Genomic DNA, 27488 nt, shown 5'->3' on the forward strand with positions numbered 1-27488 from the left:
CCTGCCGAGGTTTTTCCAAGAGACTACAGCATGGGGTTTCTTCAAAAAGGGGGTAAAGCGGTTTCTTTCGGGTCGGAAACGCGCGCGTAATGCTCCTGGCATTGCAGGTGTTCATAGGCTACCGTAACCACTTACCATCAGGTGGGGCCGTATGCTTGTTTGTCACCTCAGTGGTATGAAAATAATGCTGACTATTAGGTCTGGCTATAATTTGAAATATATCTACGTGAAATTAGAAAACTATATGTTTCCTATCATAATTACTTTTATGGCATTATTACAGGTATAATGTTAATGGCTTACTCCTAAAAATAACCATACATTAAGAAAGGTTCCTGAACCACGTGTCTCTATTGACTCTGCACCATATTTGAGATCACAGTTCCATATAATGGAATATGCTATAGTGTAGGATCTGCATTGTTTTTATGTATATGTGATTGCTATTCGAGAATCTTCATTTTTCATTAGTTTTTGGTTCTTTGAATTATTTGCTAGAGCAATTAATATACCAGCTTGCTTCACTTTTGTACTCTTCCAGGTTACTTTAGTTTTTTTGCAGATTTTCGTTTAGCATCTTATTATATAGCGTCGTATAATTTTTACGTCCTTAATAATATTGTATTCATGATAAAAATAAATATGATAAAATATAAGTATAAGTATTTTATAAAAAAGAAGGAGGTCAATTCGGTTATTTTTTTTTATGTTTGTTACATCATAACTCCGTCAGTTGCAAACCGATTTGAAAAATTCTTGTTTATATGAAAGAATATATTCACAGGTTACTTTTATAGAAATTATATCAAAATCGGTTCAGTACTTTAGTTTTTAAACAAAAAAAACTGGTTGTCACAATTGAAGGTAAAGACGTTGAATGGAAACTAATGGGAATTGTATCTCATCTCACTTCAGTAAATGAAATATTATTATTCAATAAACAAGAATCGATTTAGTATTTCAATAACATACATTCAAGTCTTTTAAGTAAAGCAAAGGAACTACATAAAATATATTTTCAATAAATATCCGACAGAAATTGGATGTGGAAAAAATAAAGCCAGTGTCCCGGACGCCCGTGAGAGTTGAACTGTCAACACTTGTTTTCGTCGTTTAAGTAAGTCCCGAGGAACACTACATTCCTCTCTATTAGACATCGGGATGAGGTGTCGACAGAGTGGGACAGATGTATAAAAATATCACGAGCGCGAGAAGGAGGTGAGAGGGGTGATATTTATCGCGGGTCAAGTGTTCACCAGACAATATTGTCTTATTCGAATTCCCCTTGTGCCTGCTGGACGTTCCTCGCTGATACAGAATAAAAAATACACAGTGTCACGACAATAAGTAGCAATAAACATTTTATATTGTTTCACTCTTCACGTGCGACATCGAGTAGTAAAAAATGGCTTATAAAAGAGTCTAATCGATATGAAATACAAGTCGTTCTGTTGAGACAAAGGTGCCTGTTATTTATGTATATAAATTAAAAATAAAACCAGGATTGTTTGTATAGACTGAGTTTGATTGGGTTGTGTAAGAATTATAGTTGACTTTAAGCATTTATAACATGTGTATGAATTAAAAAAAAAAACGTTTTGAAAACCATAGTTTTCGGTGCAGTATAAAATGGAAAATTCAGTATCTAGTAAAATAAATACCTATAAATTATGTTTCTAAATATGTTTAACTAATGATCCGCCCCGGTTTAGTACAGATGCAGTTATTTACTTAAACTTAAAAAGTTAAATTAGGATGTATTGTGTACATAAATTTTTCGTAAACATGCACCTATGACTGCGAGAGCTGCATCAGAAATCCATTGCATGATTTAAAAGAAGCGAAGAAACAGCAGATAGCGAATTTATTGTGTACTATTTGAAGATATATTTAAAGTTTTAGCTTCATTGCAATATACAAAGGAGACTTATATTGTAAAGAAGAAAAACTAACATACTATTTTCCCAGTACTTTATACAGTTGTCGTAAGAATTATAACTAAGAAAAATATACTGTGTGCCGACGCCATGCAAGCTGGGTATTAGGTTCACCGGCTAAATAAATATTCAGTGAGCCATCAGATTAATGTATATTTTATTCAGCGACGCAGCCATTCAATGTATTATATATTTACGTTGACTTGTATAAGCAATAATTTATTTCATTACCTTCTCATTCGTCATTTATTGATTATTAATCGTATCCATATTTCATCGAGGGACTTCCAAATTAAGACTCTCAATAAGCTATTAATTTTTTATATGTGTGTGTAGGTTTTACCAGAGGGAGACTTTGTACAAAAGTCGATTGCATGGGTACCTCTGTCCGATTCGTGTTTCAACCGTGCAGCAGTTGTGTTTGCATGGCTGTGTTTCGGTTTGAAGGGTGGGATATGGCGTGAATTTACTGGGTACAGAGAAATAACACCTGAGTCCTCAGGAATGGCAACGCATGGGGGGTATCATGGGCGAAACATTATACTCTATTATGTCCATGGTACTGCTCATGTCTATAAGCAATGGTTACCACTTTCCATCAGGTGGGCCGTCAGCTTGTTTGCCATTCTAAGTTGTATAAAAAAAAAGTGTTTTGTCAGTTGTGAGTTAATCTGATAATTCTTTTTAACCGACTTCAAAAAAGAGTAGGTTTTCAATTCGGTTGTGTTTTTTAACAAACAGTTACCGCAATTTTAAATATGTAACTCTTTCTTGTATCTGAAAGGATATACATTCATATCATTGGTATTATAGAAATTTTGTCAAAATCAGTTTAATATATTAGTTTTTTTCTGGTTTTACCAGGCTTAAAGTCAATGGTGTTTTTATGAAGTCATTTTGCTTTTCTCTGTGGAATATATTTTATTAATTCACACATAATTTCACGTTCTAAGTGAAACATTTATACCATTTTCTTAAATACATATAAAATGCAAACAAACAGAAAATAAATACTAAGGAAATGGTTGTATTCTGAGAGGATCGAACAAGCGACCATGGGAGGATGTGTCAGTGCTAACTATGTGAGGTGAGGTGTTGTGACACAAACACCATATTCACCATAAGACTTCTGAGTGATTCATAAAATTGCCATTATAGAGATTTATACAAACAATATACAGGTAAAAAGCTAGTTAATACTGACTCGATTTCTTTAGCCACTTTTTTATCAACACACGTCTGTTGCCATATCGAGACGAAGGCAGTTCAATTTGGACGTTCCATTTGATCTTGTAATTTTTAATATATACGTAATAGTTTTCGTAATTGTAGTTCAGTACATATTCCAGATACCTACTCGAAAAAGTAAATAAGGTGTTTGTATAGGCACAACGGCAATATTAGAATAGAAGTAGGTAGCGCTGCGTATCCCGACGGTAAATAGCGTACCTAATACAATCAAGTCATTTTGTTTTACAAAGAAAAGAACATACACACTTATTCCCACGAACGATGTTTCGTTGAAGGATAAATATTTGAATTTAGAACGCGGTATTGCGTTTCTATGAATATAATATTAATTATTCCGCTTCGTAACGCCGTTTTTTTTTTATTTTGAGGACGAAAAAACCCGAAAATTAAAGTCATAAAATGAATAAGAGACAAAACTCGTGTTTATAATTGGTAACGTAATCGCGTAACGTAGCAAATATGTAAAATGTTCTAGTTAAATGTACTCGCATAATCCTAAAAGAAACTATGTAATACAGATAAAAATATATAACACTAGCTTTTGTGCGTAATTTCACTCGCGTATGATATTCGATTTCTCGCGGATTTTGTTTTGAACTATGAGCCTCATCCGAAATTTCACGTGTGTAACGTCTAAATTGACGATGTTTCATTCCTCATTTCCACTTAGAGGTTGAATTTTCAAAATTCTTTATCTGTCTCTGCAAAATTTCAGCCAGCAGTCAGTCACTTATATATATATATATATATATATATATATATATATATATATATATATATATATATATATATATATATATATATATATAGGGCAATTTGTTTATTCCTATTTATTATTTTTTATTACAATCATTATATATTTTTTATGATAATAAAAGATAATCTTATCAAAAATATCGACATATTCGGTACAAAATATTTGCTCTTTAGGAAGAACTTGTTTTCTATTTTGTAATATAATTGAAAATATGTTTTTTTTATATAGTTTTATCTTTTATATATTTATATAACATTTTAAGTATTTTCTTTATTTTATGTGTTTGCTTTTCATGAATTACTCAAGCTGTGCACATAATGTGATTGGATTATAACCCAGCCGAATCACAAATGTAACTATTATTTAAGTTTTTTATGGTTGTGATCTGTTTTATGTGGCAATAAAATAAAATAAATAAATAAATAAATAAAAATCAAAGACGAACTAATAACCTTCTTCCTTTAAAAGTCACTTTAAAGAAAAACGTTAAGGTAAAATTGTATTGATCGAGATTGGTACTGTCGTGGTCTAATAACTTACTAGTTCATGGAATATTACGCATCAACATTGAAACTTTGAACCCTTCATAAAACGGGCCGAATATAGATTCGACAAGAAACTATGTAAGACTCTTGTTTACTATCCGAGTGTAGGTTTACTTTGAACAAGTTAATACATGTAGGTATTGTATCGAAAATTGTGATTAATATCACATGTGTACAATCAAATTGCGTCTATTGAGCTTCCATCAAACATGTATAAAAGGTACGTCCATTATTAAAGATGCTCCAAAAATGATGTAACGCCACTTGACTTATTTGAAACAAAGCATATCCCTTTTCAGTGCAGTAAATAATTAAAAAAAAATCAATTAATCTTTTTCTACTGTAAGACAATAAGCATATTATTTAAAAAAAAAAAACAAACATTACATCTAATAATCAAAATAATAAGAACAGAAACTCTGTCTACCACCGTCTTTTGAATATAGGCGTTAAAATATTCATTGACTTTAAAATTTGAAGCTGTATCTTTTATTTTTTTTTTATTTCACAAAAATTCTTATCTCCCCTCTTAAGGAGAGGAGATGGCAACTAACCCCCGGCAGAAGCACAGTTGGCCGGGGTTCAGAGCCCCAGGGAGAGAAACCGGCGTACAATGCAGGCAGAATCTAAGAGCACCGCTCTCTGCATCTTTCCCGGGAGTGAGCCGCCTCGGATTTCCAACCGTCTGAGATGTTTTATTTTTTTCACACTAGTCGTTAGTTGACCACTGCTAGACATAGACTTTTCCCATAAGAGAGGTGTTGCCAATAGTTGCCACGCTTGACAGGTAGGTTGGCAACTGCAGGTTTTGATGTTTTAAGCTGCTGTTCATCCATCGACCATTAAATTTCCTTATTCGCCTCTTAAGACACCCACAGGACAGAAAGGAGTAGACCATTCTATACCGGGACCACACGGGAAGCTTTTTTTTACATGACATATTTCCTCTAGTTCAAATACTAAGTAGTAAGTTTATTTGAGTAACCTAATTTAATGACGCTTACAATAACTATAAAAAAGCCCGTCTTGGATGTTTTAGGTTTTTGCGGATGCGAGTGACAGTGAATTTACCCACGATCTATACTATTTTAACCGACATAAATAATAATAATATGTAAGCACACAATTACATTAACAACCTGCTTTTCAAGCTAAAATACCATGAGTTAGGATGAGCTCCCTGCCGAGGTTTTCCCAAGAGACTACAGCATATGGTTCTTCAAAAGGGGTGAGAGGTTTCTTCAGGGTCGGCTACGCGCGCGTAATACCTCTGGTATTGCAGGTGTCCATAGGCTACGGTAACCACTTACCATCAGGTGGGCTGTATGCTTGTTTGCCACCTCAGTGGTATATAAAAAAAAGAGTTATAAGAAACCACTCGACGAGCATCTAGGGATACACTAAAGAATATTCGGTCCCTAACTAGTATAGAAAAGTTCGCTTTCTAAATTAGCTCGACTGGGAATTGAAACCGGGACCTCATAGTGCAAAGCGACATGCATACCACTGCACCACGAAGGTCGTTATCAAATATCTAACACTTCTATGTATGTATAAAGAAATGGAAGGTTCCGTTCATTTAAATATTGATATCAAACTAGCTGTGCCCGCAACTTCTTCCGCGCGCTAACTTACTCCCGGGATCAGTGAAGAAAACTTTTCGGAGCCACATTCGCTTTGAGGTTGATTTAGTTTAGTTCGAGTGACCGCATCGTCCTTCACCTACTACCCTAATTTTTATTTCTTTTTCATTACTAACACAACTATTACTTTTTTTTTGATGGGTGAAAATGGAATAGTAACCGCCTGCGCTAACGGGATACGCTGGCGGAGCACCAGTGAAGGGTGATAGATGAGAATGAAAACAGGCCAGTTGGCCCATCATGATGAATGCATCAGGAATTAACCATGATAGTTTCCAGGGGGAACCACGAGGAGGTCGACCTGGTTGGGTATATTGCTAGCAAAGGGATTCTCAGTCTCCATTACTAACAATCCCTTTCCCCCCGGTTTGTCCACAACTATTACTACCAGAAGTTCCACAACCTTCCATATTAGCTATCAATCTCCGACTACCACTTTATTCACGCACGTTTTGCGACACGTGTTTCACCTCGGAACGAGGCTGCTTTAGGCAAATTACTGCCTACTGCTACAGCTCCCAAACTGTGAAACATTCAAAATTCGCAATTATATGGTCTTCCGCAAGATAACATCTAGTTCGGTTTTTTTTTATACAACTTAGAATGGCAAACAAGCTGACGGCCCACCTGATGGAAAGTAGTAACCGTCGCCTATAGACATGAGCGGTACCATGGACATAGCAGAGTATACCGTTTCTCCCATGATACCCTCCATGCGTTGCCATTCCTGAGGACTCAGATGTTATTCCTCTGTACCCTGTAAATTCACGGCGGTAAAATATTTGAACATTTTCGTTCATTACGTAAAGACATATACGATAAGGTATGCGAGTACTTATAGCCAAGATTACATTGTGGACTGAGCTAGCGGGACGAAGCCTTGAACAAACCTTACTACATCTAAACAAATAAATATTGTATCTATCACGAGAGTGGTTGCTTTATATTGAATAGCTGTTAAGGAAAATGCTGGGAGATGAGTTTGCGAAAAGATTTCAAGGGATGGGCGCCCTTCAAACCGGATATAAGCGAATAAACGTTCGTATAAAACGTAAGCCGTGGAAATGTGTTTACTGACACTGATGGCGGAGAGCTAGCCGGGTTACGGTACGGCTCGGCACTGCGCCGCTTGTTAATTATTCTTGTAAGTATATAAGTACTGGTTACAACATAGAAAATTTCTCTTTCCGGTCTTTCTTACTAATAGAACTAGGTTTTTCAGTCCGTACGGTGCTACTAGTAGAAATAAATCGTAAAACTATACGGACACAATCAATGTGATGTTATAATTTTTGTCCTAAGTTTATGTATAGACATAGATTTCAAAAAGAGGTTTCAGTCGTGACGAAATACACAGGCTGACGAGATTTTTCTAGAACACATTAGATTGAATATTTTGAATTTGGAACAAGAAGTCAAATGTCTACAATAAATTTTAATTTGCAACAATTATTTATTCCGCAAAGAAAAATTGCTTTAATTATCATAAAATTAATACTAAATTAAAATGGAAATAAACCCTTTGCAAAAAGAATTATCAAAGTCGGTTAAAATTACCGAAGATATTGCGTAATATACACGCAAAAAGCATCGCTTAGAACGATTTCGTGAGGCTTCAACTAAACGCATACTCGTAACTTCTGCATAAATTTTGTGTCATAACAAATATATAAGTATTACCGATAAAATAAATGGTATGGCTTAGATTTTGTGGAGCGAGCATCACTAGTAAACCGCTAAACCATAACACTCTTTCCTTAGAAATTAATGAGATATAAAATTATAATTCTATATTCCGAATCACTGCGCTCATTCGTGGGGGGAGGCAAAAATAATGGATGCCATCAGTACTACATCATTGGAGGAGTGAGAAATTAAAAGAATTTCCCATTTAATCGCCCCTCGGTTCCGCTGCACAAACACAAAGTAACGAGAAGTTAAGAGTCGGTTGCCGACGAAATTCCGAGCCGGCGTATAAATAGGATTCTTTACTGGTTGGCCGGCATTGGACTGGTTTACATTCGGCGCGGTTTGAAAACAAATAGAAATATTAATGAACCTTTATTTGAAAATTTAAGAGGCTCGCGTTCCGAATACACAAAATGTTAGGAGAGCTTCATGGAAGATTGAGACGGCTTATAAATAGTCAGTCAGGCTGACTTGAAATAAATGCATTCATTTATTAAGGAGCTAGTCCTCTATCCATCTGTATACCTTTTTTTTTGTGAGTATGTTACGTAAATATATCGATATTCTGAACTTTTTTTTATACAACTTAGAATGGCAAACAAGCTGACGGCCCATCTGATGGAAAGTAGTAACCGTCGCCTATAGACATGAGTAGTACCATGGATAAAACAGAGTATACTGTTTCGCCCATGATACCCCCCATGCGTTGCCATTCCTGAGGACTCAGATGTTATTCCTTTGTACCCTGTAAATTCACGCCATATCCCACCCTTCACACCGAAACACAGCCTTGCAAACACAATTGCTTCACGGTAGAAACACGAATGGGACAGAGGTACCCAAGCAATTGACTTTTGTACAGTCTCCCTCTGGTATACTTATATACGTATACTTTATTTCATAATTATTATCAGAATAGTTTTGTGAATAATTTTGTGACGCTTAAAACTGATTGAGCCATTTTTTTAGAAGTTAAACACAACATGTCGCTAAGGATGTATATACAAGTGATTGCATTTTTTTTCGGTGTGTGTGTTCACGATTGCTGCTGTATTTTTCGGAGAAAATCTACTTGATTTCGTCTTTGTATTAAGTCTCATCAACCGATTCCGAGGCGGCTCGCTCCCGGAAAAGATGCAGAAAGCGTTGCTCTTAGATACTGCCCATATTGTGTAAATTGTTAAACGTGTTGTTGTGTAACGTGTTTTTCTCCCTGGGACCCTGCACCCCGGCTGACTGTGCTTCTGCCGGGGGTTAGTTTGCTATCTCTTCTCCTTAAGAGGGGAGATGTGAATTTTTGTAAAAATAAAAAAAAAATATAGTTCAGACTACAATTTGGTCCATTTTATTAGTAATAATTTCTTTACAAATTATGTTAGTAAAAAAAATTAAACATACAACTAAAGCAATTCACTCAGACATAACCCAGTCGACTAGAACAGAATCTGAATGAAATGTCTAATTATGGGCAAGTTATATTCCTCGCCTATTACTTTCAGAATGCTGTTGGTGCTTGTCCTAACTCTGTGTGGCAATGATTCAGCTCTCTTTCTCCTTATAGCATAGTAGTCATTAACGCAAGATTGAGCAAACATGCTAGAGGCATTACAAGAGCTAGGTAATCCCAACAGCACTCTAAAACTGGTATACTGGATTCGTAGGGTACTAAGTGAGGTCTGTGTGCAGTCGACCCACAAGCTGCTCGTGTAGAATGCTTGACAGTTTGAAAAGTGTGATTTTATTTATTTATTTATTTATTCATAGGAAAACCAGGGCTACACTACAGCAAATAGATACAGTTTTAGGATAACAAAATAAGCCACTAATAGGTTTTCACAAATAGCAACAATATAGATACAAGGCGCTTTACACAAAGCTACAAAAATACGAAAACTTTTAACTTCTTCACTACAACGAGTAGACCTGCGAGCCAACATGTTACTCCTAACAGGCAATACCCTATGTCCTTTCGACATCAGTTTGATTTTTAAGGTCATTGGTAACATACTCGTAGTGTCCCAAATATTTAAATTTATTCACTCTTTTTACATTATTACTAGTTGTACCTACTTTTATTTCAATCCAGCAATTGTCGACTGGAGATAAAATAGTAACATTTAGTATTAAATTTAAAGCTTTTGCTCTAAACTTTGTCCGCGCGAATCCTGTTCCTATCTCAAGTTGTTGTTGCCTAGTTGAAGAATATTCTATTATGTACTTTATATTCATTTTCACTTTGAGAAGTAATTTGTATGCATTTTTTTTTCACAGCTGTGTTACGCGATTATGTTACCAATTATAAACTCATTTTGATTTTGTTTATATATTTTTTTTTATATCAAACAAGCTCACAGTCCACCTGGTGGAAAGTGGTAACCGTTGCCTGTAGATATGAACAATACCATGGACATAACAGTGTATACCGTGCCGCCTACAAAACTCTTCATGTATTGCCTTTTCTTATAATTGTCATATCCTGCCTTTTAAACCGAAACACAGCCATGCAAATACAACTGCTTCAAGGCAGAAACAAATAGGAGAAAGGCGCCAAGCAGACTTTTGACTGACGGGATCAAAGGTAAATTTGAAATCTTTGAAAGAGATCTCTTACAGTCAACCTAACGCAGTGGCATAGAAAGTTGTTAATGTCTGATGATTCTGTAATGGTTAGTGTTTACTCTATTGTTAGTCCTATAATAATTTTGTGATTATAAAAGCTGCAGTTACTCCTTTACAAAACAAAGATTTTATTGTTACAAAATAAATGCACATGATTTCGCGTTCTAAATATTGTGAAGCGAAATATATATACTTGTTTTAATGTAGTGTGTTTAATAAGTGGGCGCCGGTAGAAGGGAAGAGCAGCGGCAATAAATAAATACAATTAGAAACCTACCAGTTTTTATTTCTACCACAAATGCGTATATGATAAAAGTGAAATAAAAAAATAAACTAAAATATTATTAAAAGGCATATTATTATTCGAAATAGAAAAATATTAAATCTAAAAAGGAAAATTTATATTTATTTATTTATTATTCACTTGAGACATGAGATACATGGTGTTACAAAAAACATAAGAACATGTTTCGCCTTTAGATTATATAGATAGAGCATTGAGCCTCAATATGGGTGAAATTTTTGTCAGCTAATTGTCAAATAGCTGACTCGTTTTTATCAGTGTTAGTATTAACTTAGGCACAAAATATATTTTTATGTATTATTTAATAACTAAAATGAGTGTTTACATAGTAAAAGAGATGCAGAAATTATAAAACAAAATAAATATAGAAGTTCTAAAGGAAACACTCGTAACTATTTATCACGTAAAATTGTAATAAAAAAGTTGATCCGTTTTTATCGAATCATTTGTATAGAGACACTCACCAGAGGGAGACTTTGTACAAAAGTCGATTGCTTGGGTATCTCTGTCCTATTCGTGTTTCAACCGTGAAGCAGTTGTGTTTCGGTTTGAAGGGTGGGATATGGTGTGAATTTACTGGGTACAGAGGAATAAAACCTGAGTCCTCAGGAATTGCAACGCATGGGGGGTATCATGGGCGAAACAGTATACTCTGTTATGTCCATGGTACTGCTCATGTCTATAGGCGACGCTTACCACTTTCTATCAGGTGAGCCGTCAGCTTGTTTGCCATTCTAAGTTGTATAAAAAAAAACTATCTAATCAAAATTTTCGCCAAACATAGGTATATAAATGTTGGGCCCTTAATAAATACAAATTTTATTTGTATTATTTAAAATTGCATTATTTCAGTGTTAATTTAAAGATTTTTAGGAACTTTGTCACCAAAAGTTTTTTAAAAAACGTTTCGTCGATCATCGCTTTGTTTCATCATGTTTTCTTTACATATCAAAACGTACTTGTCATATATATCTGGCGTGTAGCAATGATAAAACTGGTCGGTCATTGTAATACTCCCGCAGTGACAATCCAAGAATTCGGGCCGGCTATCAGCGGTTACAGTGAAAAATATAGCTGCGGAATAGTTCGATTACGGCGGTATTGTGGGCCCTTAGAGCCGTCGGCGTAGGGACTCCCAATCACGAGCCGAGATATCTCCACGATATCGGACGCCGGTTTATTTATATTTATCGATGGATCAGGCCGACACGGGTGTACGGACGCCGCGGTGTCGTTCGCGTCCAAAGTTCGATTGCACCCGTCCACGCTTGACATATTTATAAGGTGCCCCTTCGACGGTTATAATAAGGAGTAGAAATATATTTTTCCAAAGAATTTTTTCACTGGAGGGAGATTGTATATAAGTTATATAGGTTAGGATACAGACGATGGGAAAAGCATATGTGCTTCCCTGGCTATGTTTTGATTTGAAGGCTGAGATATGGAAGTGAAATTACAGAGTACGCAGGTGTACAACCCTAGTACTCATGAATGATACAATCTAAAAGAAACAAGAGGTATCATAGTAATTTAGTGATGTATTTTTTTTGTATTTTACTATATAAATTATAGTAGTTCAGCCATCATTCTCCACAGTACATACAATGAGTATTGTTAAGACAATAACTTGTATATGTGCAGTGTTATGGAGAATGGACAAATATTTTGGCTCGATATCGCCGTATTAAGAAAATATTAAAGATTATATAATGATAATAATATAATATAAATATGATAAATTAAAAAATTATACTTCTGATTGTAGTAAAACAGTAATTTATGCAAATAGTAAATGTAACATTACATTACATTTTAATATTTAAAAAGTAAAACATTAAAAATTGAGGGGAGAGAGGGAGACTTTGTACAAAAGTCGATTGCTTGGGTACCTCTGTGCCATTCGTGTTTCAACCGTGAAGCAGTTGTGTTTCGGTTTGAAGGGTGGGATATGGCGTGAATTTACTGGGTACAGAGGAATAACATCTGAGTCCTCAGGAATGGCAACGTATTGGGGGAATTATGGGTGAAACAGTATACTCTGTTATGTCCATGGTACTGCTCATGTCTATAGGCGACGGTTACCACTTTCCATCAGGTGGTCCGTCAGCTTGTTTGCCATTTTAAGTTGTATAAAAAAATGTTATTTTTATATAAAGAAAATTTATACAAAGAAAAATGTTTATCATTGATTGCTGCACTAATTTTTTATATCTTATTTTTTTATATTATACTTTAACTGGTGCAGTAAAGGATAAATAAAAAATAGAATCTCAAACCTAACAGGAAATAAACTGAACAAAATAACTAGTCACAAGATAAGTGACTAAGTGATGAGTTTCGTTTTCTATCAATGTTTGAAATCATTGCCTTTGTCCCATTATTTGGAGTCAGCGTACTGCGTTTTCCTTTTCCACTGATTTCTATCAGCTATCGTAGCGATGCTCTTTCGTTTTTTCTCAATATTTGAAATGATTCTGGTACAAAAAGATTTTGCTTCGCAAAAAGGCCACTTTGATCGTGATTAAATTAACATTGACTATTATTGCTATTCTTATAGTTAATTTTAAACTTTTCTAAGAGATATTTAAAGTTATTTAAAAATATCAGGTATAATTACAAGTAACCTGCACTGTTTTAAATTCCGAAAATTAATATCAGCTATTCTTAATTTGAAAGCAATAAAACTCAGTAATGAACAACGAGATGTTACGTAGACATATTAGATTAATATTTGAATTTCGAATGCAGAGTCGTGAGCTTACAAGAAGGTAGACATTCCTTCACAACAAACGGTAATTTTATACGGAGTTTTATATTTTCCTTTTACTTACTTTTTGCATATTTTTTATAAAAATATAATATATAATTTGGGCGTTGCAATTATTTATTTCGTTAGACATATTAACAATACAAATATATATAATAACAACATATGTACATACAAATTTTAAAACGTATGTCAAACTTTTTTTTAAACCTAATCCAAAATAACCGAATTCGTTGTGTGTTAATAAAAATGCTTTATTTTTTGCTTTTTTTTATGTAACTTAGACTGGCAAACAAATGACAAGCTGACGGCTAACGTGAGGGAAAAAGGTAACCATCGCCTATAGACATGAGCAGTACCATGGACATAACTGAGTATACTATTTCGCCCATGATACCTCCCCATGTGTAACCATTCTTGAGAACACAGGTGTTATTCCCCTGTACCCTGTAAATTCACTGCCATATTCCACTCTTCAAAACGAAGACAGCCATACAAATACAACTGCTTAACGGTAGAAACACGAATGGAACAGATTTGCCCAAGTAAACGAATTACAAACTATTTTATACTTAGAATAATAAACTAGATAAAAAAAAAAACTTATGTCTAAAATAAGTCAACATATCAAATTCGAGAAGAGAGAAATTAATTAAGCAATTTTCAATTTAAGACGTTGGAAAATATTTAACATTGTTTTCGCTTAATTTCAATGACTTTCGTTAATATAATTTAATATTACTGCGTAGGATTGAAAATTTATTACTGTAATCCCACGCGCTTTATACAAATTGTATATTTGCTTTGGCGTGAACTGAGGCACGATTAAAAATTTAATGAACAATTAATCTCGTTATTTCCAGAAATATATATGTATATATCAGCCTTTAATTGTCCACTGCTGAACAGAAGCCTCCCCCTCGGGGGGTTTTGGCAGTAATGGCCACGCTTCGCAGACGGATTGGCAACTGCAGTTAGGTTTTGGAGATGTTTTAAGAGGGACGCTGTTGCCCATCCCTCGTACTTCCACTTTACTCACACAACTCACGGGAAAGGAAGAGGTATATGTATATCTTATATATAAAATTCTCGTGTCGCGGTGTTTATTACCAAACTCCTCCCAAACAGCTTTACCGATTTTTATGAAATTTTGTGTACATATTGGGTAGGTCTGAGAATCGGCCAACATCTATTTTTCATACCCAATGATAAGAGTAAATAAACACATTTTTTTTTATTTTTGTTTTATTATAATTTAGCAATGAAAACTACAACTTCAAATTTGTAGTGCGATAAATTTTCATGTATAGTTCTCGATATATATATATATATATATATATATATATATATATATATATATATATATATATATATATATATATATATATATATATATATATATATATATATATATATATATATATATATATATATATATTTAAAGCTTGACTGCGGTTACCAATCGGCCTGCAACCGTGGCAACTACTGCCAAAACCGCCCTAAAAGGAGACTTGTGCTCAGCAGTGGACAGTTCAAGGCTTATATGATGTTTATGATGCAGTGTTTAGATTCGATGCTCGGTCCGATCAGTTTAGAAAATATACATATGTTTCTATATTAATAATCTGTATTTTTGTTGTAGAAAGTTATTTTTTATGCATACAATCTAACAACCCACCTGATGGAAAGCGGTAGCCGTCGTCTATAGACGGTTTCTCATCACACAGAAGAATAATATCCACTTGTGGCCCATTTTATTACTATTTTTATGTAGTACGAAGAAAGCGTAACATAATATGATTTGTGCGGATGCTCAATGTATTTTCCGTATTAATATCACCGAATAACATAAGTATGTCAATAGATCGTGTAGCGATATTTATTACAGTACACTCTCCTAATAAAACTAAGTCCATATAAAGTAACTTCCGAGAATCGCTTAAATTTGATCTGCTGATAATACTCTTACAAATGTGAAAGTCTTTTGTCATTAAATCATGAAATGATTTGAATAAATTATTTTACATAAATATCCTGTTTGTAACACTTTATTGTACAGAAAAGTAATAGAATTCTTTAAAAAATGACGATTTAAATGTGCTTGTAAAAAATCTATTTGAATTTTAATTAAGTCTTAAATTATAGGATACAGAGTTCTTAAGAAAAGAATGAGTACAATGGCGGACTTATCCCATAAAAGGGATCTCTTTCAGTCAACCATTGAGTGTCTGTTAGAAATTGTGAATTGATGGAGATAAAAAATTAATAGCTAATTATGTACTGTTTTTTACTTCACACGAGAAAAACTCCAAGTTAAAGACACAATATTAAACATGTTTCGAATAAACTATATTTTTACTTATGATTTTGTCTACTTCCTTGTAAATGACCTTTATATAACAACTCTAATAGAGTTTAACATATTGTATGTCATATGATTAGATATCATAATGTTATCCATCAACTGTCCAGCGCTGAACATAAGTCTTCCCCAGAAGGGAGTTTGCCAGTAGTTGCCACGCTTGGCAGGCGGGTTGGCAACCGCAGTTAGGCTTTTTCTAATGTTTTAAGAGAGACGCTGCTGCCCATTCTTCAATTATTAGTTCTCGTAGTCGCTTCTTACGATAAGCACGGGAAAGGAAGGGGTGGCCCATTCTAAGTCAGGACCTACACGGCTTCGCATTATTATGACTTCATATGCAATAATACAATTAATAAATAATACTTGGTGTTCGCTATGCAGAAAACAATAATCTCTTTAAGGACCTTCTATAAAAGATGGCAGTTTTCTGCATAACTAGCTCCACTTGAAGTCGTTCTCTACAGTTTAAATGTACATTCAGACGTCTTTTGTAGTATAGGATTTTCTCAAACTACTTATATTCAAACGAGATCCAGGCCAAAGACATTGAGTTCGAAGACAAACGGTAGGCTTTATGCGGGCTACGACGCGGCCTTGAGGGCGATAAATCTTGAAACACAGCGCGATAATACCCAGGTACAAATACAACGATAGCGGGCACAGACGCCGTGCTACGGACGCGTTTTATCTCACTGCCGTTATAATGTTATTCACTGACCATTTCATAGGCATTACGATTTTAAAGTACATACTAGTGATGCACCGAGTTGGTCTTTTATTGTATCCGAATATTTCTGTACTCGTTCCAAAACAAAGCGAATCCCGATTCGAGTTTGAAGATTTGACAAGTTTTTTTTTTAATAGACGAAAATAGAATGATAATCTCGCCCGCGCTACCGGTATACACCGACGAGGCACCAGTGAAAGATGATAGGTGAGAATAAATGCAGGTCAGTTGGCCTACCATGATGAATTTGATAAGAATTAACCGTGGTGGTTTCCAGGTCAATCTGAGAGGGTCTATTGCTAGCAATGGAGCTATTAGACCTAATTGCTAACAATCCCTTTCCCCCCATTTGACAAGTATTACTTTGTTTTAGTTTCTAGTACTTTACTAAATTAAAGGTTTTATAATTACTTTGGGGAGCTCACTTCTAAGGAAGGTTCAGTTTAGTATTTTTTTCATTTAGTAATTAAAGAAAAATTAATGAAAGGATAAAATAAAAAAAATAAAGACTTACCTTGAAAAACTCAATTAGTATTCGAGTACCGCACGTATTCAAAACCAGTGCTCAAATTTCGTTATAGTGAATATTGAGTATTCGTATACATACACCTAAGTACATATTAGGTATTCGAGTCAGCTTGGCTCGGCACATCACTAGGACAATTCCGAACGAGCTGTCTACTTGTATCGCTAGAAAGATGAGGGTAGTTGACAAGATACCTTTGAGAGCTACGAATTCCTTTCAATCACTTATTATATTAATTTATATATATTTTATAAGTTGCTATAAGATTTAATGATTTTAGTTCCAATTCATATCATAGATGAGCAATGTTTGCAGGTTAGCATACACAGTTCTGTTTGGAAATCCTGAATCATGATTTTTCTGCAACCGAGCTGTGTTTGTTAAGTTTGCTAGAAACTTTGCCCGTCATAATTTTTGTTTTGTTTACTTTTTATTCATTTATTTCATGAGATAGTTAAAGAATAATTTGCCGTGTGGTCCCAGTATAGAACAGGCTATCCTTTACTTTCTGTGTGGTAAGAGGCGACTAAAGGAACTTAATGGGTAAGAGATGGGCAGCAGCGTCCCTTTTAGAACATCGCCAAAACCTAACTGCGGTTTCCAATCTATCTGAAAAGCGCGGCAACTACTGGGAAAGCCTTCCTTCCTGGATTGACCTATGTTCAGCAGTGGACAGTAGACGGCTAATATGTTGCTGATGATGGCATCAAGCGAAATATTTTATGATTATATATTATTAATAAGATCAGAAATTGATTTGGGCATGATTACTGGACGAGTGGCGTTCTTCCATCGTGCGTTTTTCAAGCCACTTTCTTCCACGCACAACCATTCTTTGAAATCAACTTCCAGCAGCAGTATTTCCGAACCGATACGACAACATAACCTTCAAGAAAAGAGTATATTCCTTTTTAAAAGGCCGGCAGCACACCTGCAATGGCGCTGGTGTTGTGGGTGACCATGGGCGGCGGTAGTCACTTACCATCAGGCGAGCCGCATGCTCGTTCGCGATACTGTTACCGTTACTATGACCGACATATCTGACGATTCAAAAAATACACACGTAATTGTTCAAGTTTTCACTTCTGTCGGTACTCACGGATTTTTTTTTCTAAATAGCTAGTTTATATATATTATATATATATATATATATATATATATATATATATATATATATATATATATATATATATATATATATATATATATATATATATATATATATATATAACATCTGTATCTTTTTTTGGAACGATAAGAAGTTTCCATTCATATTCAATCATTCACTGACAGTCACCAGAGAAAGACTTTGTACAAAAGTCGATTGCTTGGGTACCTCTGTCCCATTCGAGTTTCAACCGTGAAGCAGTTGTGTTTGCATGGCTGTGCAAGTTCGGTTTGAAGGGTGGGATATGGCGTGAATGTACTGGGTACAGAGGAATAACATCTGAGTCCTCAGGAATGGCAACGCATGGGGGGTATTATGGGCGAAACAGTATACTCTGTTATGTGCATGGTACTGCTCATGTCTACAGGCGACGGTTACCACTTTCCATCAGGCGGGCCGTCAGCTTGTTTGCCATTCTAAGTTGTATAAAAAAAAAAAAGATACTGATGCCAAAAATGCAATCAGTAAAATTTTTGTCCATCTGTCTGTATGTTCGTTATAGAAACAAAAACTACTCGACGGATTTTAACGAAACTTGGTACAATTATTCTTCATATTCCTGGGCAGGTTATAGTATACTTTTCATCACGCTCCGATCAATAGGATCAGAGCAGTGAAGGGAAATGTTGGGAAAACGGGAGAAGTTACTCCATTTTTAAGCCTCCGTCGCGTGTACAGCCTTAATGGTCACTTTTTAAAATGTAAAAATGTTCACCCGTGCGACGCCGGAACGGGCCGCTAGTATATAATATATTAAATAGTATAATCACCGCTGTACAATGCCATTGGAAATTGTGCAGCAGTGATTAATGTACATACAATATTTCCGCATTAAAATAAACGATTTCTTAGCAGATTTAGCTTTCTGGACTTAATGACTTTGACTGTGTATTGATACTCAGTTAGAACAAACAATTTTATAAGTATAAAAAACAGAGCATTACAAAGCAAGGCAAAAAAGAGATCGCGACGTAACCGCTAGATAGCAATTGAATCGTATTTTGTTTTTACCTTCTGCTTGATATATTTTCGACTAAGTATCCACCTTTTCCAATGTACATACATGGGTCTGATAACATGGCTCCTTTAGACCTTCTACGGCATTTTGATGATGTAATGGGCACATGATAAGCTTATCCTGTTTCCAATGTGCAATAAGGCGATCATTATTAAATCTCCAAGGACGAGAGTGTACTCCGTGTGACTTTACAATACTTTTAACGTGTTCATTTGTCTAGCTTTGTCCCCGAACCACCATTAATTACAAAATAATGATTTCTTCGACGTCGAGTCCGTGTCAAGCAAACTGTTTTTGTATTAGACTTAGCATTGTTGTTGGAGTTGAAACACGCAAATTGATTAGGGGTTCAGTTGGCTACGCAGCTCGTGATGAGGAGTCGGTGAAGGGCATTGATTATTGGGAAAACTTCGTTGCAAAATTTAATTTAATCAAATTTAATAAAACAGAGAAATAATAATATAAAAGTAAGTTCATAACCAAGGACAAGATTCGCTATCTGCTTCAATAAAACGACATGAAAGCTTCATACTAGAGATATAAATATAAGCTCGCTGTACTAAAGTAGCGTTAAGAAAAGTTAATAATATGTCTTTCATGGAAATGGGCATTAAATTCTTCTCTCTCACTTTTAAATATTTGCTCAAAGTAAAGATTCACTAAACGATTACATTGAAGACAAAGACGCCTAGAACTATTTTTATAAAGACTAGGTATTATATGCTATTCATAGGGCTTTGCTTATGTGATATCAGTATACACGGGTACCCGCTGTTTAACGAGAGTCAGTGGATGCAGGTGGCTCAGGACCGTTCCTTATGTCAGACTATGAAAAGCCTATGCCCAGCAGTAGACGGATATATTGTATACGGTCGTATATATCGTATATATCTACGGTATACTGTTTCGTCCATGATACCCCCCATGCGTTGCCATTCCTGAGGACTCAGGTGTTATTCCTCCGTACCCAGTAAATTCACGCCATATCCCACCCTTCAAACCGAAACACAGCCATGGAAACCCAACTGCTTCACGGTAGAAACACGAATAGGACAGAGGTAAAGCAATCGACTTTTGTACAGTCTCCCTCTGGTAAATCTATGGTATCTAAGGTTGTTGAGATTTCCTTCATTGTACTGATGTACCGTGATCTATTCTCTCAGGTACTTCTTATGATATAGAAGGGATACTAGTGCTGATATATTGTACTTGGTGGCGATATAATGAGCAGGCCGGACTGTGTACTGCATTTTTTATTTGTGACTGTATGTACATTAGTCATTCCTAGCCATTTTCCATTGATTTTACAGATTTTCACAGTAGTGAATTTCTTTAAGTATATTGTTTCAGTTTGTTGTGATCATTGCAATTCGTTTATTTCAGTAATTTATTCAAAATTTATGATTTATATTTTTTTTTATACAACTAAGAATGGCAAACAAGCTGACGGCCCACCTGATGGAAAGTGGTGACCGTCGCCTATAGACATGAGCAGTATCATGGACATAACAGAATAAACCTGCTGTTTATATATAATTCAACTTTTTTTAAAAAGTAACACTCGAGTGTCTTTTCCGTTCTTTTTAGCTGAAATTGCAATGTAAAATCTGAATGTGCTGTTAAATCATAAAAGATGGTATTAAATATATTTAAACTTAGGTTTATACATTTTCTAATATTTAAACTTACTTACATACATGTATACATACATATCTGTCACACCTATCTCCCATTAGAGGAGGCAGAAACAAAGGAACGCCAAATGCTTCGATTCAAACAAACCTCTTTCGCTTCCTCCACATTCATCAATCTTTTCATACACGCTCGTCGGTTACGGGTACTTTTAATTTGGTCCTTCTTCAGCACGTCGCCTATTTGGTCGACATACGTCCGTCTAGGGCGGTCTAAATCTACTTTCCTTAAATATAAAATATTTCTTTTTTTTTGTGTGTGTATATATTTAATTATATATTTACCAACATTAACATAAAAATAGAATAATAAAAATGGATAAAATTCTATAATAAAATCTTATTGTTATTGTGTTGTTACTCCATAACCGCGTGGAGCTGTTCGAAGCTTCATCAACTAAAACGTAATTATTTTCCGTTTGAAATGTAATGCAAAATGTCTGTAATTAATTAAGGAATTGTATTAAATGAAATTAATTAAATTAAGTGCCGGTTAATCTTATTTGGTTTCACCTTTACCCCTTTGAAGTATAGCGGGTTATTAATTTTAAAGTACGAAGTACGTTTTGTTCCAAAAAAAGAAATCCCGATTAGATATAATTTCGGTTAAAAAGACTAGACTTGTTAGACGATTGAATATTTAGATAAAAAGAAAAAAAAATAGATTGAGAGAATTTTTTTTATGCAACTTAGAATGGCAAACAAGCTGACGGCCAACCTGATGGAAAGTGGTAACTGAATCTGACATTAGCAATTATGAAACATACGAAGATACATAGGTGGGTTTAAGTGGTGATAAACTGTTACAATTTGTCGAGTATTTACTTAAAGTCCCGAGTATCGGTCATTAATAACGTGCGTTCAACTTAAATAGGGGCAATTTCAAGGGATCCCCAAACTCTGTGCTGCTTATGTTTTTACATAACCGCCCAAAAAAGTAGTGTGTTATTTTCAGAATTCATATATGTATGTGAGTTTTTTCTTATACAACTTAGCTAGGGCAAATAAGCTGACGGCCCACCTGATGGAAAGTGGTAACCGTCGCCTATAGACATGAGCGGTATCATGGACATAACAGGGTATACTGTTTCACCCATGATACCCCCATGCGTTGCCATTCCTGAGGACTCAGGTGTTATTCCTCTGTACCCTGTAAATGCAGTGCAAATGTATGTAGAACGCGAAACTGTACGTGTGTCTAGAATTATAAGTAGTAAAGTCATCATGATGGAATGACTATTTAAAAATGCTTATTTTAATTGAATTGAATAGTCATGTAAACTTAAATTTTTAAATTCATTTGAATAAAAATATGTCTTTCTTTTATTCAGTCGTCATAAAATAATATGGAATCAACATGGAAGCAATTTGGAAGTTTTAGCAAAAAAAATAAATAGGAGTGTGTAAATTTTGATTCGGATCTTGCGATGTAATACTTGAAACGACGTAAAAAAAATTAGACTAAGTAGAAAAGACTAAGAGCCGTCTACTCTAGAAGCGATTTAAAAATAAAACATGTACTTTATTAGAGAAGAAAAACGCGTGGCAGGTAATTGTGAAGTACGGACGCAAAAAGTTCCTTTTAATATAAATGCAGATACTGGTTCGAATGAAACAACGAGAAACAGTAAACAATTGGTCTTTCGAACGGTGAATTATTCATCAGACACTGAATTACAGGTATACAAATGCACCACAGTGTACAAGAGTGCAGTAGTTCAATTTCAATTTGATATGTTTATTATAAAAACAAAAAAAATGTTAAACATTTATTTTATTTTTAGATTCTTAATTGATTTGTGATTGAAATTGCATAAAAGATTCACCTTCGATTCGAAATTTTATAATTTGAACAAAAATTCATTTAATACATAATAATTATGAATCTATGTTCTTTTTGTCGATTTTACTTATTTATTTTTTCGCGTTGTATCTTATTGTAGTTATTATAAGATCATATAAAATATTGTACATTTTTAATAGAAATGTAGTGACCATGAGAGGATAAGAATGTGCCAAAAAATATAGTTAATTTTTAACATTATTTTGTTATAATTATTTCAAATTCTTATAAATATTACAAAATCTATTCAGTAGTCTTGTCAAAATAGCATATAAATAAATAGATAGATAGATATCTTCATTACTTACTACGTTACAACACACAAATCACAACAGACACAGATAGGGATACACAAAAAGCGAGATAAAAAACAAAATACATATAAAAAAAATACATAAAAGAGGAGCACATTTTTTTCCCTTACATTCGTGCAAATAATTGTTACGTTTGTGATAATAACTTAATTACTTTTTTATTGTAACTACTACAATTTGTAGGCTGTGTCGCGGTGGCGATGTACGCACGAGAGCCTGTCAAGAGATACATCAGTGCCGCATGTAATAATATCAATTTGTATGAGGAGCTCCCTGTATACGGTTTGTTGTACGTGTGGGTAATTACACAATTCTCTTAGCAATTTAATCGCTGATGCAGCGCTTAAGCGGTTTGATTACATATGCATCTTCATATTTGTAGGTGCGGTGTGTATTGTATACATTGTTTACGTGTAATGTATCATTATATCAGCTTTCTATTCACTGCTAGTTGCCATGCTTGGCGGGTGGATTGGCAACTGCAGTTATGCTTTAGAGATGTTTTAAGAGGGACGCTGCTGTCCATCCCTCACTCTCCCTTAGTCGCCTCTTACGACACTTACTTCCATGCTGTTGACATGAATGAAGATAGATATAGGCTTTGATCGCACTAAATCCTGATAGCGTATTTAAATACTAGCAATTTTTTCCCTCGTTGTTTTATTTTGGTATGGCAAACACGAGAAAGATGGCAAGCGTATAAAAAAAATGAAACCAGTATTACAGTTCTAATTATTTTTAATGAATAAATAAGTAAATAAAAAAAAAATAACAAAATGTTTAACTTAACATTGCCAATGCAGATTTTTCCTAGAAATCATTGTGAACTCGTGACCAACCAGGTAATCTCACTTTACTTTCGTCTCTCGTCAACTCTCACTGGTACCCTTTCAGCATATAATAACAGCATCGACGGAGTCACCATTCCGTTTTCATTTTTCGTTATCTCTTTTCAGATCTTAGAATAAAAACTTTTAGATTTCGATTACGGTATCAAATTAAAAAACTTAAATGGAATGTCATAACCTCTTTTCCCTCTATTTACTTTTTATTATGCGTGCCCCAAAAGTTAATACGACATCCACGCACCGCGCTGGATTGCCAACTTTTGACATTTGTCGCAGAGATAATTCGCTTTTGTCATTACAAGTTTGCCGGTAACCTTGTGAAGTACAAAGTCCATAATTTTGTAAACGGTTGCCATGCCCCCATCACCTCCCCCCGTCTTAATACTGATCAATATAGATCTATTTATGGTTTTTCAAATCTATTACATTTTTGATTTTTTTTATACCAAAATTAGTGACTTCGGGACGAGAAGAATTGTTAGTAGTAGGGTCGACTTTCACGCGGTTCCCCCTGGAAACTATCATGGTTAATTCTTGTCGAATTCATCATGGTGAGCCAACTGACTTGTATTCATTCTCACCTATCATTTTCTACTGGTGCCTCGTCGGTGTATACCGATAGCACGGACATGGTTACTATTCCATTTTCACCCATTAAAAAAAATGGATATATTAAATATTGCTTATATGATATATAATAATGAAATAAAAAAAATATAAATGAGTAAAAGTATGAGTAAATATTAAACTGGTATGAGCGATATCGGATTAAGGGATGTTTTTTTCTAATTTTTATTTGTATAAACCTAGATACAAATTTTACATTTATAGAACGCTATGTTTTGCCATCATTGGGCGTAAAAATTATTACATAACCTATATTGTTTTATTAAATTAATTGCATTATATTAATATATCAAATATATCAATAATGTCAAAAGGTAAAAATATTCTATTGATTGAATATTATGATTAGATATTACAATAATGAATCTGTCAGGAAGGTGTTCAAGTCATAATAAAATTTATTTATTAAAATTCCGCGTAATTTGCATTTCAAGTCTGTTATAAGCAATCGTTTTAAGTTATCCGGTAGTTTGCTGTAAATTTTAGGAGCCATATTGACTATACCCATTTGTTTTACTTGTAAAATAGTGTGATACTAGTACTGCTTGTGAATTATTTTTTGCTCTCAATATCCAAAGAAAACTATTATATAGATATTGAAACGACACTGCTATTACCCATGGCTAAATAAGGAAGCAAGGATGGTGGCAAAACACCATACGGCCCGTCGTCGTTCGATCATTACCGTAGCTAATAGAGCTCATAACACGAGGGGTATCACGTGCGCGCCGCCGACCCTTATGTAACCTTATTACGGCCTTTTGAAGAATCCCATGCTGCAATCTCTAGGGAAAACCTCGGCAGGGAGCTCATTCCACAGCCTGAGCGTTCATGGGCGAAAATACCTCTGAAACTGCACTGTACGTGACCATTTAGGTTCTGGGACGTGAGAATGAATTCCCTGTTGATGGCAGACGGCGCCTGTCAAACCATTCCTTAGAAAATAATTATACGAGTGGTTATTGTATTTGATTATTTATTTATTTATTGTACTAATAATTGGTAGATCGCACGGGGTTTCGTCAGTAAACAGTAGATCTTGGGTCTAGTCAATTCGGCCACCCTTAATGTAGTGTGTGTATGTGTGTGTGTGTGTGTGTGTGTGTGTGATGTATGTATGAATGTAGAATTTTTTAATTTTAAAGACTCTGCATTCAACCATGTGGCGTGCAAATATTTTATTTGGAAAATTTTGCATTAAAATAATCTTCAAGTATAAAAACATTCCTCAATAAGCCAATTGTAAAGTTTGTTATTAAAAAAAATTCTGTCAGATCTTTGTATTCTGTGGGTTATTTAATATATATTTTAACAGGCATGTAGTAACAATTCTCGTTGTACAATACCAATCGATATCGAGGCACTATAAGTGGTCACTGTGCAACCTTTCTCCTTATTAAACACTTTTCGTCCTTCTCAAAAGTTGTGCAGTGTTTCCGAACAAATCTACACATTTCGAATATGTACAGCAACGGTCTATAATGTCCTCTCTTATTATTATTTCTTTAGTTGTACATAGAGAATAAGCCTAATCATACTGTACTGTTCAATAGACTACATTGGATTCATACATCATCCAACGAATTCTATAAAAATGGGGCATAGATTTTTGGAACAACATTGTGTTTGATCGAGCTTGTATTTAGTTAGGACTGAATTAGATTATGTTACATAGAGCTTTTGAATGTGCAGCGATGTTAGTGTAACAAGCATAACACTGCAGTTTATGTGTACAGGTATTTTAGGAATTTAATTTAACATTCGCAGTTGTTGGTTGTGAAATTTATACTCGTGTACTCGGCTGCTACGCGAGTACGTGTCCATCCATACGTAGAATAACAAAACAAATATGTTACTCGAAACAATGCTCTAAGATTCTGTATTATTTTGTTTCGAATTAATTAATTTATTTTTTGTTTCACTACGACAGAGCTAAATGCTTGTTTTTAACAGTCTATTTGTGTATGTTTGTATTGATGTAAGTTTTTTTATGGGATAAAAAGGAAGGGTCAACCCATTCGCATCCCATAAAATTAATAAAATGAAGGATTTTCCAAAAAATGGGTGTTACAAGTAAGGAGTTTAAGTACTTTGGAGTGGACCAGGCAAGCATGCCTAGGACATGAGGGAGCGAGCAGGATTCAAAACCGGGAGCGAAGGTAAGACGAAGATTTGGGATCATTAAGTAAATTATAAAGAGTGGAGAGGATGTGCATATGACGTCGATGTTGGATTGAAAGCCAATTTAAAAGCGGAGACATGATTAAATTTACGTAAACTGAAGATAAATCTGATAGCTAAATTTCGAAGGCGATCAAGTTTGTTCAGTAACTCTTCGGTTACATCCAAGAAACAAAGGTAGGCAAAGTCCAGTATAAGAAGCAGGACAAACTGATCCTACATGAGTTTGGTTCTGATAGGCAGGAAATACTGAAGCGAATGAAACGAGAAATGCATATGCTTACTAATTTTGTTTATACGAGAGGACCAAAAGAAAGGTTACGAGAATATTCAGTGTAAGAGTACAGAAATTTTAAATTATAATGGCTTATAGTGTTATTTTGTACCACGCACGTTGGAGTAACAGATATAGTGAGCTAGCTAGTCGGTAGAGCAATTTAAAAGGCATAAGTAGTTGTCACAGTATATATTGCCATACACGAAACAATTTTAAGGTACAGAATTAACAGTACGAAGTTGAAGTACCTGCAACAGACTACGGTCTATGATTGCGTCTTGCTAAAGGCTATATTTATTTATTTAAACTTAAATGCACGGTAAAATTATATGTACATTTGGTGAACTTAACAAAGGACAGTATTCTCTACCAGTCAACCATTGATCAAACACAG

The sequence above is a fragment of the Galleria mellonella genome, unplaced genomic scaffold (genome assembly GCF_026898425.1).
Source record: "Galleria mellonella isolate WM207_F2 unplaced genomic scaffold, CSIRO_AGI_GalMel_v1 utg1217, whole genome shotgun sequence".
Classification (NCBI taxonomy): Eukaryota; Metazoa; Arthropoda; class Insecta; order Lepidoptera; family Pyralidae; genus Galleria; species Galleria mellonella.